The sequence below is a fragment of the Meles meles genome, chromosome 20, assembly GCF_922984935.1.
Source record: "Meles meles chromosome 20, mMelMel3.1 paternal haplotype, whole genome shotgun sequence".
Classification (NCBI taxonomy): domain Eukaryota; kingdom Metazoa; phylum Chordata; class Mammalia; order Carnivora; family Mustelidae; genus Meles; species Meles meles.
The window spans coordinates 49,989,818-50,004,008 of record NC_060085.1 but is presented as its reverse complement, the minus strand read 5'-3'; the positions used below and the strand labels follow the sequence as shown (position 1 = coordinate 50,004,008).

Sequence of the window (14,191 nt, the reverse complement as noted above, 5' to 3'; positions counted from 1 at the left end):
CTGTCACTAATTCAAAGCCCAAAACCAGCTGACAAAGTCAGCTGATAAGGAGAAACTCTTTGTAGCAGTAGGTGTTGTGAGGTGTAACGGAAATAAAATGGGATTTAGTATTGACAGGATCTGGAACCAAAGCCTGATGTTTCTCTTCATGACAGTGTGTTCTTGTGAAGTTGTTTTTTTGTTTGTTTTAAATTCAATGAGGTATCATTAATAAAAGGTTGTTTTGAGGGATAAAAATAATGACTATACTATGCTTAGCGTAATGCTGGGACGGACTGGTTGATTCATACATGGGGATGATGATAATCAAAACAGAGAACAGTGCGTCTTTCCTTACTAAGTTGACCCATTACTCATATTTGACTTTCCAAGTACTCCATGACACATCATCACATACATTCCCCTTACTAAGGGAAGAATATTTTTTTAATATATTTCTGTCATTTTTGCTTTAGAAATAATGCCTATTTATCCAACTCTTTCTTACAGCCAGTTATGTTCTAAAAGTTTCCTACGTATGAGTTTAACCAGCAGTAAATATTCTTTACTATGTTAGATTACTGCCTCATTTTATATAAGTGGAAATTGAGAGTTCAAAGTAGAATGTGACCTTGCCTCAAGTCACAAAATTGTAAGAAAGAGAGCAGTACTCACACCTGAAACTAGCCTGTGTGAACTTCTGAACTCTTAACTATGACACTTTGCTGTATTGCTGGTAAAACATTTAAATAAGAAGAATAAAACAAGGAAGGCAAGTAGATTTCTGGAGTCCACAGCACTGACTACAGAGCCACTAAATGTTTTTTAGTGATCATTCTTAGACTGTTACTCAAACATTTTATGTAAACACCTTGGTGAAACCTATACAGATATCTTAGTAAAATGAGCTCCATATGTTTCATTTATCATTCTAAGGTTATGAATTTTAGGTAAGGAAAACATAAAATGAATAAACACTTTGGGTGGAAAAAAAAAGGAAGGGATTAAAGGGAGGGACGAAGAGCGAGGGAGAGAGGAGAAGAGTGGGGAGGAGACAGACTTTTTCATATAAGAAATAAAAAGGAAAGAAGCCAAGCATGTCAATACATTTCCATCAATTTCAACTTGTGGAAATGTGAAAGCTTCATGCTGTTGCACAGATGCCTTTGCTGCCAAAAGCCCTTTCTACCTTTGAGACAATACTAATGAAGATACATCCAGCCCTCTATACTTGAATTTGCATTTATGTAGCTGCTGTAAAAAATCAGAATTGTAAAGCGCTCCCAATACAAGTGCATTTTCTAAACTGTATTCCAAATTTAGTGATGAATATCCTGGTGAAAAAATTTCTTCCCTCACTACCATGCATCCTTTCAAAGTGGTCACTATCTGGGGTCTATCTCTTCATCATAAATAAGACATATCTCCTGGTTGAAGACTCATATGCACCTTTAGGATCATGCACACAACTTATACACAGTGTACTTATTCCTACATTATGCATATTTAGAATAAGGACTGAAAGAACAAATGGATTTCATTTCTGTGATTAAAAATATAGCTGCATAAGGTATGCCTCCTCACAGTAAGAGGGGAGAGACAGCAAGAATTTATGTAACCTATGAAATATGATGCTACTTACTTAAGTAATGTGTTGCATATTTAGTTACTTGTTTTCAAAATAGTATTTAAGCACACCAAGTAATTATTTTGAAGTGTATGTTATAATTGGTACCTACAACTGGCCAAATTATTTTTAGTCCTCTCCCGTAATTGACCTTCACACTCTCCTTGATACCTTAGCTATACCTTCTCTTCCTGCTACTGAAACCCTCCTGTCTATAGTAATGCAGAATTGATCTTTTGATGAAGAAAATTTAGTGTAATAATACTTTGGCTATAGAAAAGTAGATATTCGATTTCTCTTTGAGACTTCCTTTCTCTGATAAAACAAAAAACAAACAAACAAAAAACCCCACTAACGCATTTTTTAAAAGATTTTATTTATTGATTTGACAGAGAAAGAGCACAAGGCGGGTGGAGGTGGGGCAGAAGGAGAGGGATAAGCAGACTCCCCATTGAACAGAGAGCCTGGACCTCGACCTGGACACTGGGCTCAATCCCAGGATCCCGGGATTAAGACCTGAGCCAAAGGCAGATGCTTAACCCAGGTGCCCCAGGCACTTTTAATCTTTATCATAGGACTAAATTTTCATTTTATTATTTCATTATTATTTCATTATTATTTCATAATAATTTCATTATTATTCTCTACTGTTCATAAAAACTTGCCTGTGACATAAATATGGTTTTGTTAATGATGAGTCCCAAAGAGGATTGAGGACATTTGTAATCCATTGTAATTGTTTAGAATGAACTTATACTTTTTCTTAGAAATGTATATTATTTGTGAAAAAATAGAGAAACAAAAGGAAAATAACTTTAATGTCTTCATCCCTGTTAACATTTTATCTCTTTACCATTTTTTATTTGTGCATGTAGGTATGCACATACATATTATAAAGTATGAAAATGTGAGTCTTAATCTCTTCTTTCCTCCTCCCTTTACCCCCAGCCTTTCATTTCTCTTTCTCATTCTTTTTGGTTGTATAATATGCTCAGCTAAACCTAATCTAAGCCTAATGTTCACTGTTGCGTGCTTAAACATTTTCCAAGTTTTTGCTACTAGAAAAAAAAGAAGAATCCTCAAAGCAATTTTGTGTAAATATCCATGAGCATTTTCTTAGAATACTGTTCAAGTCCCTACTCTCACCAATGTGACAGAAATATTTGAAGCTTACATTTAAATATTTCCCTATATGGGAATTATTTGGGATTATTATAGAAGGTAGACCAGCAATCTATAGTGACTTCTCTTAAATGGTTAACTACTTGCCCCAGCACCATATATTAAATAATTAATCATTCTTTATTGATGAGAAAAACCATCTCCTGTCACATATTAAATTCTTAAGCATCCTTGGATCTTTGGAGTATATTCTCATTTCACTTTTCTATCTTCCACGTCTTGGGGCAGTATTTTATTATTTTAGTTCTTATAAGCATAGAGGATTTAGGGCTCTATTAGATGGAACGTATCCTCTCTTCATAGCTGTTCTTTTAAAAATGACCACAGGCAATCACACATGTTTAATTTTCTAGCTGAAATTTTAGCATAATTTTTTTCAAGTTCATAATAAAGTTTCATTAAGATTTTGATGAGAATTACATTATACTTATAAATTAATTTGGGAAGAATTGATACATTTATAATATTTTATTTTCCCCCATGAGAAAATAATTACTTTCATCCATTCTGTTGTTCATTTTTTTCTCTTAGTAAAATTTTATGACTGTCTCCATGTAGGCACACTGTTAACTTTATTTCTAGATAATTGGTATTAACTTTATTTGTAGATAATGTTTATTTTTATTGCATTATGAATGATATAACATTTTCATTTTGTTTTCTATTTATTGCTGGTATACAGGAATCTATTAATTTTGTATATTTACTTTGTGACTTACACCCTTGTTAAAATTCTTATTAGTTTTAATAGCTTTCAGTTTATTTCCTTGGGATTTTCAGGTAGGGAAGTTATATTATAAAAATTCATTTAGTTTTATTTTCTAATTACATCAGCTAAAATATCCAGGAAAACAAAAATGATAATGGTGAAAACAGTGTCCCTTTTTCACATTTCTCAAGCTGAGCATTTAAAGTCGACTAGTGTTTATTTTTATTTCTTATCTTAAAAAATATATAGTCAAATGAAGAATTAAGACTATCAGTTAAAATCTTATTTTGCAAAACAAAACAAAACAGTGTTTAGATAGAACTTATAGTACTCTAAGTGTCTTTAAAGAGTAGAAAAAGCATCCACCTCCACCAAGTCTCTTTTTTAAAGAAAATCTCAATTTCTCCAATTATTTCTCCCAAGGTATAAATCAGGTGACAATAATCACAAGATGGAAACTAGTTTCAAGTAATCAAGTTTTTGTGCTATTCTCACACCTGAAAATTGTCATTTGAAAGCTATGTAGAAGCCAAATTCCTTGACCCTTTTTAAACACTGAAAAGCAAACAAAATAAAAACAGCAATAAAACCATCATTCTTCAAGTTATCAGATGCGACAGTTCTCAAACCCATATATTACTCTTAAAATAGAAAAGAGAACAACAACCAAACAAAATCCCAATTCACTCTGGTCTTACTTTAACCTTTAAACTATGTATGCAGATTTAAGATTCTAAGAATTCCTATAAGTCTAAGAGAAGTAAGACCAGGGGGAAACTAATATCAAGAATTTTCAAGAATAATTAAATGGGCACTTAAATAACATATCCTCTTTATCTTCTAAAAAATTCAAGTTCTTAACACTCGTATCTAACAAATACAGAGACTGTGGTACCTGATTTGCTTGGCATACAGAGTAATCGCGTTAATTCACATCCGTTTCCTGGCACTCACAATCACAAGGAGGCCCACAAAGCTCTCTCCTAGCCTCCAATGTTCTCCCTAGAAAACCAGAGTTCATGGGAGGGTCAACTGATGAGTTCTGAAACACTGTGGTTTTTCCTTTGGAAATAAGTGTCACAACTTTCAGTATGCTATTAGTGTAATTATCTGTTTATTCTTCTCCCTTTCTGGAGAAAACTTACCCCCATGGGGAACAAGGACCTTGTTCATCATTGACACTAGATAGCACTGTGAATGACTAAGCCAGTAAATGAATGAATAGAATAATCATAAGAGAACAGAATCGTCATCTACTTGGTTGGTGTGGGCTGAAGGACCAACAGGAGTTGGGAGGTATCCAAGTTTCGGTGGACCTGTGACTGACAGGTTTAGGCATGGATGCAAATGCCTTCTTTTGCCCTTTTCCCCCCTTGGCACACTATTACCTAGGATTTCCTTCCTCTTCATTGGAATGTAGAACAAGCTGACATTGGCTGGGGATTCAAAGGTAAAGGGAACTTAGGAAATCATTTAGACTGTTCATTCTGTTTTTTTCTCTTAGACCTAAGATTTGATAATTCTGGGAACCACTGGGCAGTGCCCAGAGCTCAGTCTAACTCTGCAAAATATACTTAAATTTATCATTTTAAATAGGGTCATTCTGCCCTGATGTCTCCTTAGCTTTTCTCCCTTCCCCAACTAGGCTTGGATGTCAGATGCAAGAAGCAATTAGTATTTGTTATCCCATGTCCTTGGTTCTAGTTAAATGTCTTTGCTCAATGTTAACATTGTCATAAGCAAATTAAAATAGGGGTAAAAAAGGGAATAAATTAAACAAATCTAGAGAAAATAATTCTATGTCGTGTCTAATAGAAAATCAAATGAATGTGTGATGCACTTTCACTTTTCAAGTGTTGACAAGATTGAAATCTACTAAATTTAATTTATCCCATAATTACTGCAAAGTTAAACATTTCTAGGCAAAGGGATACCTTGGGCTTGGAATCAACACTCTTTTAAGCATCACCTTAGTGTCCAAATCTGCCAAAATAACTGAAAACCCAAATCCAGATTTGGACTGGATTGCTCTAATGTTTTTAATCAAACTGTTACCATTAATCCAACATAAACTTGATACTCTTTAAAATAAATTCTTAAATATTTACAAAATGAAAGACCCATTTCACTTATTTAGAAAAAACAAAAGATCTGAAATTGGTTCAATGCATTTTGAACTTCTTCTTCTTTATATTAGAAGGACAGTGCCTATGACAAGGTCGGTTACCTGGAAACTTGTTATTTTTGTAAAACTGAATGACGTTCATGGTTCCATGTTCCTGGGAAATCTGCACAGCAAGGAAAGGAAATACAAAATGTACTAATGCTTGTTCCAGAGGGCAGTTTCCACAAAACTTCTTAAAGACAATTTTTGAAAGTATCATGTGCAATTAAGATAATGCTTCAGTGTACCTGTTGAGATATTAATGAACTCCCAGTGGGGCATTATTAAGTTCACAGTTAGCAGTAATTTCACTCTTAGTTCTTATTAAGCTTTATTGATATGGATCTGAAAAAAAGGAAAAATGAATGAATAAACCTTTCAGGTTCATTCTTTGAAGCATTCTCTTCAATTTATACTTATCTCTTCCCTCGATAATATCTCAGCTCATATAAAGATGGTTGGACTTCAATCCTGATTTTTGGCGGTATTTATTTATTTCAAAGTACTGAGTAATGATTAATAACTTTCAATTTGTCTAATATCTGGAGTTTCATTCAACTTGAAATTACTCAAAACAGAGATAATCATCAAGTATTTCAACTGTTTTTCCTTCATCTATCATTTCTTTAATTGCATAACACCAAACACCTTCAACATTCCGTGGGTGGTAATAACCATCTTGGCCACCAAGTAGTTCTGTGTGTGGATTGCAAGCCAAATTTGTATAATACATGTTTCAAGAAGTTTATCTCTAATTTGTTTTATTACAATTTCTTTATTAATCTCTCTCTATATTGGGCTTTTAGATGTGTGATACTTTACATATGTAACCTCATGAACTTTGGCAACAACCTTTAATAGATAAAAATATTACCATCATGAATTTCATTGTTTTGCCTCTCTTCTCCAAGTTTTTAGAATTGCTGTAAAGATAACTGTATTTCAGAATCCAGATGTTGGCACATGTGGCCAAATAGAACATGCGACTCATATAGCCATTGAGTCGAGGGGAACAACATGACCTGATCTAGACTAATGTGAATAAATGAGATGTAATATAAAGGCAAAGTGGGGCAACCTAATATTTTACACCTCTCATAGTTGGCAAATGTTAGGAATGGTTAGGAGATGTCCTTGGAACGTCTCTGTGTCACTTATAACATGTCTATCCACTGCATTTTAAATTCAAGTTTTAAAATAATCCTCATTTTTAAATTTCATTATTTTTTTCTTTTCAATAATTTAAATTCAATTAACTAACATATAATGTATTATTGGTTTCAAAGGTAGAGGTCAGTGAGTCATTAATCATATCCAGTGCTCATTACATCAAGCGCCCTCCTTAATGCCCATCACCCAGTTACTTCATTCACCCACCCATCTCCCCTCCAGCAACTCTCAGTTTATTTCCTACGATTAAGAGTCTCTTATGGCTTGTCTCCCTCTCTGGTTTCATCTTGTTTTATTTTTTCCCTCTCTTCTCCTATGATTCTGTTTTGTTTCATAAATTCCACATACGAGTGAGATCACATGATAATTATTTCTCTGATTGACTTATTCCGCTTAGCATAACACACTTTAGTTCCATCCATGGCACTGTAAATGACAAGATTTCATTTTAAATGGCTGCATAATATTCCATCACATATCTATACCACTTCTTCTTTATCCATTCATCTGTCAATGGACATCTGGGCTCTTTCCATGGTTGGGCTACTGTGGACATTGTTGCTGTAAACATTGGGGTACAGGTGTTCTAATCTTCAAACTCTATCTTGGCACAAGGTCATCCAGCATTCAGGACTTCTGTTAAGTAGCTATGCTCTTTTTTCCTTCAGACAATGCTTTGAGGATTTAGTTAACTTTGGACCAAGCTGATCCACACTTTCAAAGGACTCAGTGATTGGTTCTATGATGGACTTTCTTTTTTTTTTTTTTAAGTCTAAATCTGGAAAATATATACTAGTTTAGTAATTCCTATCTACTCTGATCTTCAAGAGTCACCCATTTACCTCCCCAGCCATGTTCCAAGTGGGAAACCCTACTTTATGTAGACATGAAAACATCAAAGAAGGAGAGAAAAAGGATCTAGATTGGAGCCTCTCCTTATTTTTCTACCTGTTTGTATTCACTTCATTCTCTGCACTGCCTGGATGCGCACAAGGGAAACAGGGGTGATGGTTTCTTAAGGGTCCTGAGGCCATCATAATTATGTCAAAGTCACATTCTTGACACCTTGATTCTAATAAATCAGTGTGTAAAGTCCCTGGGGGCGGGGAACATATCTATCCACATTTCTTATGACCATAAATACTCAAGAAGGCACACCTGGGTGGCTCAGCGGTTAAACATCCAGCTCTTGACTTCAGCTCAGGTCATGGTCTCTGGGTCATAAGATCAAGCCCTGCATCAGGCTCCACACTCAGTGGGGAGTCTGCTTAAGATTCTCTCACTCCCTCTCTAAAATAAATAAATAAATCTTTAAAAAAAAAAAAAGAGAGACAAAACAAAAAAGAGACAGCTGGAACTTTTAGAACTTTTACAGCAGCCAAAACAGAAATAACACATGTAATTTCCATCAAGGTAGAAAGCTCACCAGGGTTATTTTTCTACCCATAAATTGGGGTTAATCAAATGAGCCCAAGCTACATCACAGGGTAAAAGTGAAAGAGCTACAAAACAAAAATTTGACATGTCATACATGGCATACAATGCTGTTTTGTCTGGTGATAATTTGCTTCAAGGAGCATCCTACTTAAAAATGTGTCTGGGCACTTCTCCAATGAGGACATACAAATGGCTATCAGACACATGAAAAAATGCTCATCATCACTAGCCATCAGGGAGATTCAAATTAAAACTTCATTGAGATATCACCTTACACCAGTTAGAATGGCCAAAATTAGCAAGACAGGAAACAACGTGTGTTGGAGAGGTTGTAGAGAAAGGGGAACCCTCTTACACTGTTGGTAGGAATGCAAGTTGGTGCAGCCACTTTGGAGAACAATGTGGAGATTCCTCAAGAAATAAAAATAGAGCTTCCCTATGACCCTGCAATTGCACTGCTGGGTATTTACCCCAAAGATACAGATGTAGTGAAAAGAAGAGCCATCTGTACCCCAATGTTTATAGCAGCAATGGCCACGGTCGCCAAACTGTGGAAAGAACCAAGATGCCCTCCAACGGACGAATGGGTAAGGAAGATGTGGTCCATATACACAATGGAGTATTATGCCTCCATCAGAAAGGATGAATACCCAACTTTTGTAGCAACATGGACGGGACTGGAAGAGATTATGCTGAGTGAAATAAGACAAGCAGAGAGAGTCAAGTATCATATGGTTTCACTTATTTGCAAAGCATAACAAAGAACATGGAGGACATGGGGAGATGGAGAGGAGAAAGGAATTGAGAGAAAGTGTAAGGGGAGATGAACCATGAGAGACTATGGACTCTAAAAAACAACCTGAGGGTTTTGAAGGGGTGGGGGGTGGGAGGTTGGGGAAGCAGGTTGTGGATAATAGAGAGAGCACATATTGCATGGAGCACTGGGTGTGGTGCAAAAACAATGAATACTGTTACGCTGAAAATAAACAAATAAAAAAAAAGTGTGTCTGGGGATATATATGTATATAGTATATAGACAGGATCTCTAACGACTTTTGTAGATTAGATAAATATCTCCACCCACATTTCCATAACATTCAATGACAAAGTTAATGGAGACCTTTCTGATACCCCTAACATGGTACCATAGAAGTCATCAGCATATGCTTTACTAGAGAAACAGAAGAAAATGGGGGGTGAGTTTTACAACCTTTCAGCCTTCTTCCTGATCCTACACATCTATGAGTTACCTCTGGCCAGTATTCCTGCAGACAACCACATATTAAGAAAAAAAAAAAAAGTAACCAAAGTAAGCGTTACTTCAACATTTCTCATATTTATTAGATATGATCCTAGGTCTCTTTAAGGCCTTGGCGGCCAGAGTCTCACATCTAGAGTGTGGTTTATCAAACACCAAAGACTGACTTTTGAGGTATTCCACTAGCAGCATAAATGTCAACCGTCTGTAGAATGGGATTCCTTAACTTTGCTGCTATTGACTTCTGGGATCAGATAATTCTCTCTTGTGGTACAGGGAGGGATCATCTTGTGTGGTGTAGGATGGTTACTGGCATCCTTGACCTCTGTCACTAGGTGCCAGTAGCACAACCTGCAGCTGTCACAGTCAAAGATGACTGCAGACAACACAAAATATTGCCATCTGTGTGTGAGTATGTGTTGGGGTGGTCAGAGGGGGCCAGTGCAGGGGTGAAAAATTGCTTCAGTTGAACCAGTTGAGGTTTGTGTGTGGAAAGGACAATTGTAGTCACAGCACTGTGGTCACAAAATAAAAATGAAGAGATATTTTTAATGTCCTGCAAACTCAGCTTTACATATTTCCCACTCTACCTGCCAATCTTTCCCAATTATCAAAGCTCTGTGCATTTCCCTGTCACCTTCAATTATCTGGTCTCTCAAAAGAATGCATGGAGATAAGCAACCGACATGCTCAGTCCTTCACATGGACATGGCCAGAAACTTCTTAAAGTGAAAAAGAAAATAAAATGAAATCCAAACTTATTTTCTCTCTGAGAACCAATGCCACCTTTATAATTATGTTCTAGTCCAGTAAAATGGAGTATTGAAAATGGACTACTACAGTTAATTGATGTTGTAGTAAACTATGTGTCATGGTCTATGTGAATTTCAGTTTTCAAGAAGTTAGGGCACAATAGTGCACTACACAGAAATGCTATTGAACACGATGAAATCTTTGCTTAATGACTTAGGAGCCTTTTCAGGGTCTGGCAGGGCTCTAGGTACATTAATTCTCATTGTACAAGACTACAGATGTAGATGTTTTAGAAGGTGAAGTTAAATCTGTGCTGATCCTTTGATTCCCTGAAAGAGGCTTACTACACAAAAATTCCTTATTTACTTTTTTTCTCTTCTACAAGGGAGGAAAAGCTATGATGTTTATTTTAACTTTTATATGGCTTATATTCTGAGTAAATAAGAATTTAGGAACTATTTATTAATACAAATAGGATGATTCACCAGATTCCTGCATAATAAATATCATTTAATTTAGGTAACATGATACTATACTAGTACTATATGACTAGATTTTTTTTTTATTTGTAAATTTAGGAATTGTAGGTATAAGAATTAAGGAGATAGACCAGCTTTAGGGAGTGTAATGATTTAATATGTAAATATATTTGAAACCACTTTGGTGGGGGAACTGGTCTAAATGAAATACTGAAAGGTCACAGAGGAGAACACACCTATTTAAATTCAAAATTTGGTGGGGTGCCTGGGTGTGCTCAGTGGGTTAAAGCCTCTGCCTTCAGCTCAGGTCATGATCTCAGGGTCCTGGGATCGAGCCCCGCATCGGGCTCTCTGCTCAGCAGGGACCCTGCTTCCCTTCCTCTCTCTCTGGCTGCCTCTCTGCCTACCTGTGATCTCTGTCTGTCAAATAAATAAATAAAATTTAAAAAAAACCCTTTAAATTCAAAATTTGAAGATATGACCAAGATGGGCTGTTTAAGCTAACTGGAAGACAGGAGGCAGATATCCCCCAGCAAAGGAACGAAAGAAAGTCTGGTGAAAATGATGCATAGAGTAAGACATGGGATTCTTTTGAAGAAAGCAGAGGAACTTGCATGACTTGAGAGTAGAATCCATAATTCCACTTGCTTTAAAGCTGGAGAAAGAATAGGGCAGAATGATGAAATAAAATGAATACCTGTGTGAGTTTATTTTGTTTCTTCTATTATAGTAATAACTTTTACACACTAATAAAATACACAGAACCTTTCTGACATCCATTATTGCACTCTCGGAACAATAATAAGGTGATACAAAGGGAGAAATCTCAAGAGTTACTAAGTCCCAGGTACCTGGTGTGTAATAATTGAGATGTTCCTTTCATCAACAATGTGTCACTGATCCTTCAACAAAGTCTCTGTGACAAAAGTTTTTCATGGTTTCACCTGACACCTGAAGAGGGGTATTCCCTGTTGTTTGGGGAAATGAGGAATTTGGTCACTTTGTTAGTAGCTATGTCTCCTGCCTATAGAACTCAAGCGTTGGAAGAAGCAGTAAAGCTGAGCATTTGTCTATTTTTTTTTTTCTTTCCAGTCCTTCTTTCTAGTTCCTGGATGGGCATGGAAGAATAGAAAAGGAAAACAAATGGTAAAGATTTTGGAAGGACAAAGTCTCAGCCAGAGGTCCAAAATGTTGGTGAAGTTCATCTGTGGAGTTAGTAGATGTTGATATAATTGTAAACTATTTGAATTCATATTAAACAGAACTGTCAACCATAAGTAAGTAGAACTTGTACTGGTTTCTGCACTCATGTCTTTCATTGACCCAGATATCTCCCTCTGGAAAGAAAAGTACTGCATTCATCTCTATGTTAGCTTCAGTTTTGGGGACCTGGAACCAGGTGACTAATTCTTGGTTAAGCATATGTGTGATAAAATACCCCTGTAAGATTTCCAGGATATTTTGCAGACTGAAATAGCCTGGTAAGTTCTCTTCACTCTACATTGTTGCAAATATTGATTTGTTCTGGAATTTACCATTTTTAATATTTTTTCCCTATATCCTGCAAGTTCTACTATCTCATCACCTGCCACCACATCATCATCCAATCCCACGATTGCATATTTTTTTACATGTAATTATATTTTAGGTTGACTGCTTCCTGTGGAGATTGAGGGAGAGAGAGAATATCACCAAATGGCAGTACCACACCTGGATTTAACAAGGTTGCTTCAGGAAAGATCTGCTAATCCCCTCCATAACGCATGGATTCCTATTAGAGGCATGTTTTGCCTGGACGTGGGCATCATATCCTTTTCCTGATCTTGTCCTTTAGATGCCAGGTTGCAAATGGCAAAGGATGTGATGCTGGTACTAATGGAGTCAGATCTCTACTTCTTCCAGGAAAAAAATAAAAAGATACTCAGGCAATATAATTTGTGAAAAGTCACCTTGTCACAGTGTTACTGAAAAATTATTAGAATCACATCTTTTGACTAGTCTTACAGTGATGTTTCAAAAATCCATACTGTTTTAAGTGCGTGATCCCTCTGTACATTATATTTCAAAATTAAAAAGACTCATTTTGGCTTTTATCCAATACCAATTATTAACTGGTTTGGTTTCAAAAATAGAAAACTCAAAATAACAGCTACTCATAAACATGTGTTTTATATGAGTCATATAAAATGTTCTATATGTTTATATGTTTAAAATGTTTTATATGAGTCATATAAAATAAGCTGATAGGTAAACAGCCCAGAGCTGGCAGAATGGAAGGACAGTCCCATTGTTACCAGAGAACTAGGCACTTTGTAGTTTTCTGCTCTACCATACCAGCATATCAGTTCCATCTTCAACATCACTTATGGTTCTGAAGGGTATCAAAGCTCCAGCAATGATAGACTCATTTGAGGCAACAATATGGGAGATGTGGAAAAAGACAAAGGGGCACATTTTCCAGTGAGATGAAGTCTTTCTAAGACATATTTCCAGCCTTGCATGTAACATTTCCACCTATGTTACTGTTCAAAAGAGTCTCATGATCACATCTAGTTGCAAGAAAAAAAAATTTTTTTAATGTAGTCTTTTAGTCATGTACATTGTCATCTCAAATAATAATGAACTTTTTACTAAGGAAGAAGAAGGAATATAGACAGAGTGGCCATTACCTACCACAATCTTGAAGGATGGATAAGTTGGCCATCTGCATCTCTAGGCCATGGGACTGGTAAGTAGATACAGTCGACAATTTAAGTCTGATTAAACTAATCTCCAAAACAATTGTGGACAAAACAAAGAAGACAAAGTAGTAATCAATAATTAATTCCCTAGTAGGATATTAACTACATATTGACCATAGGTGATAAAAGATGTTGGGAGTACATTTCTACTAACATTATCCTACAATGACCTCCAAGTAGTATTCTTATTCCACGAAGAGAGTCCAGCCATTAAATTGGTGTGTTTAATGGCATGGACTTTATAATTTCCCAATTCTCCTGCTAGAAATATCCATGAAAGTTCACTAAACTTTTCCAAACTTCTCCCACCCACGACTCTTTTCAAATGCTTTTAATATGAGTAGGTTTACTATTCATTCAAAAAAAAGTTTCATTTTATTTTCTCTCAACTTCAGCTTAAAGGCAACATTGTGATGATTTGGGGGCTTTTTTTTGGTCATAGCAATCCTCCACGGATTGTAAAGATAGCTCCCTTTACTTATTGTGCTTCGAGTAATTAAGGAAGTTACAATTCTTGATTTCTGTGCTATAGGAAAACAGCTATAGCTATAAATCATCATCTCAAACGAAGAACCCATGAGAGTAGGTGTCAGCATATCAGCCCAAGTATCTTGGATCAATGAGTTACGGATACTTGGTATCAGGTTTTCAGCAGTCAGACTTTCATGCATGTTTATATTCATGCATAGAAA

The 14,191-nt window shown here is 35.8% G+C and overlaps 1 protein-coding gene across 3 annotated transcripts in view; it reads right to left on the bottom strand.

Annotated features, from left to right (window-relative positions):
- GRM7 (glutamate metabotropic receptor 7) overlaps positions 1 to 14,191 on the bottom strand; it is a 921,897-nt gene that overhangs the window by 638,502 nt on the left and 269,204 nt on the right. Inside the window, exon 1 of one of the 3 annotated variants that reach the window (XM_045989697.1) lies at positions 5,725 to 5,735. The exons of the other annotated variants lie outside the window; for them this stretch is intronic. The gene's annotated coding sequence lies outside the window, so the exon portion shown is untranslated. Of the gene's footprint in view, positions 1 to 5,724; positions 5,736 to 14,191 lie in introns of those variants that run through there. 3 annotated transcript variants of the gene reach the window in all.